Source organism: Myotis brandtii, unplaced genomic scaffold, assembly GCF_000412655.1.
Source record: "Myotis brandtii unplaced genomic scaffold, ASM41265v1 scaffold365, whole genome shotgun sequence".
In the NCBI taxonomy this organism is placed as follows: Eukaryota; Metazoa; Chordata; class Mammalia; order Chiroptera; family Vespertilionidae; genus Myotis; species Myotis brandtii.
The window spans coordinates 1,209,699-1,214,396 of record NW_005364031.1 but is presented as its reverse complement, the minus strand read 5'-3'; positions in this window follow the sequence as shown (position 1 = coordinate 1,214,396).

Below are 4,698 nucleotides of genomic sequence, written 5' to 3'. Positions count from 1 at the left end.
TGTGCCAGACTTGGCATCTCTCTGGCATTGTAATTCTCTTAAATACCTGGTAGGTCTGGGTTTTGTGATTCCAAATCAATTCAATGACTTAGTATTCAAAACTCATGGATCTGGTTAGGTCATAGTTTTCAAATATGGAACTAAGCCTGGGAATGTTATCCTTTAGGAACAGGTCTAGGTGTTCAGCCCATCCTCTCTGGGCTCAATCTAATAACACCTATCTTGGTTTCTGTCTGGGAGCAATTTGTCACTAGGACACTAATTGCCCTGTGCCCTAAACTGCATCCCAGCTATTATGGGGACAACTGGTAACTCTCTGGGGCAGGAAGACATAACAGAAGTAGCCTAAAGGGGACTAGGGAATCAGACTTACCCCAAGCCTCAATCCTGCCTCTTATTGTTTCCCAACTTCCTGTATGAACACCCCATCCTGGCTTTGTGTGAATATCTTTTTTTCTAAAGACTTTTTTTTGAGAGAGAGAGAGAGAGAGAGAGAGACATTGATGTGAGAGAAAAACATCAATCTATGAGCAAAATATTGATCTGCTGTCTCCTGCATGCAACCCCGAGCCAGCAACCTTTTGGTGCACTGGACAATGCCCAACCAACTAGGCAACACTGGCCAGGACTACAGTGGGGCCTTGACTTACGAGTTTAATTCCTTCTGAGACCAAGCTCATTAAGGAGCTCGTTAAGGAGCTCGTTAACTCAAATTACTCTATCAACTCAATGCAAAAAATCGGCCGAGAGACAGCTGGTATCTCAAAAAACTCGTTAGTCGGGACACTGGTAAGTCAAGGCCCCACTGTATATGAATATATCTAATTTGGGGATTAGAATTTTCCAAACCTCTAAAACTAGATTTTTTTTAAAATTGATTTTAGAGAGAAAGGGGGGAGAGAGAGAGAGAGAGAGAGACACCTCAATCGACTGCCTATTGCATGTGCCCCAATCAGGGATTGAACCCACAAGCTGGGTATGTGCCCTGACCTGGAATCAAACCTGCCACCTTTTGGTGTACAGGATGACACTCCAACCAACTGAGCCACACTGGCCAGGGCTAAAGCTAGACTCTTAAATGGTTTTGGATTCTGGGCTGTGGGCAAAAAGGGCCTCTCTTAGCAAGGACCCATTTTCTTCCCTCTCTGCCTTCAGACAAGACAGCTTCTATCAAAGCCTGTCTCTTATTGGTAGGACATTATTGAGGTTTCAAGATATAGTCCATAAAATCCAACATCCTGTGACTTTGCTAGCAAGCCCCTAATATATACCCCAGCCTTAGTAAGCACATGGCCTAAGCACCAAGATACCAAATGGGACAGTAACCATCTGCTACACTGTTACATAACACAGCTTTCCACGTCCACCAGTTGTTTAAAAATGTGATTGAAATGTCTTCACTCTCCTTCACCAACTCTAAATCAGCCCATTCCCTATTGTAGGATCACTTATTTGTTAATTCCAAATTTTAGAACTCATTTTTTAAATCAGTTAGAGGGGTTTTCTGTTGCAAGTAAGAGAAAGTATGACTTAAGCAAACAAAGTATATTTTAGTGGTTCACATAACTAAAATGTCCAAGGTAATTCTTTCTTACACAAGGAAAATTGAAGTGTCGTTACCAGAATGGCAGTGCAGCAACTAAGTTTTAGAAGGCCAAAATTGCAGATATCCCCGACAGAAGTCAACATCTGAAGACATCTTTGGTTGTCATGACTAGATAGGGGTGCTACTGGCATCTAAGGATAGAGATCAGGGATGCTGAAAAATATCCTGCAATCACAGGCCAGCCCAAAATGTCAATGGAGCCAAGACTGAAACCCTGACCTATGAAGAGTAATTGAGATAAAATATTTCTGATTGATTGTATCAAAGGAAATGGAAATATAAGATGAAGCAGGCAGGAAATATAAGCATACCTAGAAGACTCAGTGACCAATCAATTTAAGGGCCTGAGTGGGAAAAGAGGAAGGTTTCTCAAACACCAGACAATATGTAAGACAAGTACACACATTGTTCAGCCATATCTGAACTATATTTCTGAGAAGATGGCTCCAACATATTTGCTTTTTTAACCCACAAAAATATATAACTTCCATATACTAATAATTATGCTAAAAATAATTCTTAAATATAATTAAAGACCATCTAACAATAGTCCTGTGTTTGTACTTATTCTCCTTGACTTCCCTGTAGCATTTGAAACTTTTGACTACTTGCCCATTTCTCACATTAAAGTCTCTTTATCTTTGTTACTGTGGTCTGTACTCCCTATTATGTTCTATCTGTCCCTCACTGACTTTCATGATCTCAAATGGTATCTCTAGTTGGACGATTTATAAATATGTATCACTAACCCTTACTTCTCTCCCCAGGTATTGTGTCTCCAGTGGTCTGTTAGACATATCCTCTTAAATATCTCCCTGTTGCTCCAGATTAAACATTAATAAAATCAAACATTTCATTTTCCAACACCATCTCCCATTTTTGACTTGCACATTTCCTCTTAAAAATTTGGAATCACCCAGGTTGTGGTACCATCTTGGACTCCACTCTCCACATCAGTCACCTGTCCCAGCAGTTGCCCAGTTCTGTCAAGTTTCATTTTGCAATCTCTCTTGCATCTTTCCCTCAATTCCAAGCCTCACTGCCACCAACCTATTTCAGGTTCTCATAGCTTTACGCTAAGCTATTGTAGTAGAATCCTCCCCACTGACCTCCTGCTCCGTCCTGTGCCAATCTACCCTGCACACTGTTGTTAAATTATATTTCTTCACAATTGCTTTGATGATATCAACCACTCTGCTCAAAAGTGTTCAAAGTCTTTCAATTTCCAACAAGATGAAAGGTAATAGCTTTAGCCTGGATATCAAAGTTCTTGATAATCTAACTTCAATGCTACTTTTTAATCTTGTTTCCTGCTGTTGACCTGTACAGACATTCCTCTTCAAACACAGTGGTTTCCTAACTTTTCTGCATACATCTTCATGATTCTGTTCACACTGTCCTTTCAACTTGTAATACTCTACCCCTTCCTTCCTCTCAAACATACTAATCCATCATCTCCCCACCACTTCTACCACACTACTGGAGCCAATTAATTCCCACCTGCACGCTCAATTATAATCCCTGTTACCTAGTCTGCTATGACTGCATGTTGAAGCAATTTTACCAAACCTCTCTCCCCCATATTCTGGATCCCACCTCAAGACTTGATTGCTGCTTCTCCCAACAGAAAAATACCCAACTACACTTTCAAACCTGGGCCCCCCACATCATTCCTAAATGTAATCTCAACTCTTATGCCCACATTTTTAAATATAACTTTTGTTTTAATTTTTTATTTTATTATTATTTTTCAATTACAGTTGACAATCAGTATTATATTAGTCTTAAGTATATAGCATAGTGTTAAGACATTTATATAACTTATGAAGTGATCCCCCAATGTATTCTTCTGACACCATGCATAGTTACTACAATATCATTGACTATATTCCCTGTGCTGTATTTTATATCCCCTGTGACTATTTTGTAACTGCCAATTTTTTCTCATTCCCTTCATCATTTTCCCCCAACTCCCCTCCCATGTGACAACCCTCAGTTTGTTTTCTGTATCTATAAGTCTGTTCCTAGTTTTTTTGTTCATTTATTTTGTTCTGTAGATTCCACATATAAGTGAAATCTTATAATATTTGTCTTTCTCTGACTTATTTCACTTACCATCTTATTCCCAGTTCATATAACTGGGCTTTTGGGTTTGTTTGTTTTTTCTGGTCCAAGTTTCTGTCCTCTCAGTGACTCTCCAGCTTCCACCCACCCACACTCCTCCCCCACCTCCCAGCATATACAGTTCTGTTACAAAGTCTGCCTCTCCCCATAAGGCCATATCTTGTCTCTGCGCTGAGACATCTCATTACTTCCATCATGTATCGTCTGAAACCAATAATAATTCTGTCCCCTGAAATTAGGTCTGTGGTTGTCAGAGTGAACCAGAGTCAGCATCACCTGGGTCAGCTCCCCAATTCCTGTCCTACACTAATGAGGAGATCTAATTCCAGCCCTAGGACCCCCTCTCCTGGACTAGCCTGCACAATTGTAAGGACACTAACCAGGACCCACTTCATTCCCAAGACATTGTGCTCTCTGATGCTGTAAACATCACCCTCTGTCAAGCCTAAACTAAGAACGCACTCTCCTGTCCAATCACTCTCAAGGAAGCATGGCCTGGCAATGCATCCCCAACCTAATCTTTTTATACTCCAGTAATTTGTGTGACCTGTATAATTTATTTGGTAATTAATTATATATTGCCTTTTGATATATTTTCTACTATTTCCAATAGCTATTTGAAGCCGAGTTCATTTCACTTTTCACATTGACTCATCTATCTCAGCTGTACGGAGGCAGTCACTCAAAGAGGTGAAAAGCAGTTTCCAGAGCCAGACGGCCAGATTCAGTACTGCCTCCCCTATTAGCTGTATGATCTCTGATTGCACTTTTTCATATTTAAAGTGGTTAAAATAGCATTCCTTATGACATAGACGAAAGATTAAATGCTAAACATATAAGGCATGTAGGACAGCTCCCTTATATTTATTTTATAACTAGAAAGTGTGTTACTTTTTTACTGTTATGGAAGAAAATTTATATTTTACCCCAAATTATTAATATCATATATATCCTTGAGGACTGGTACA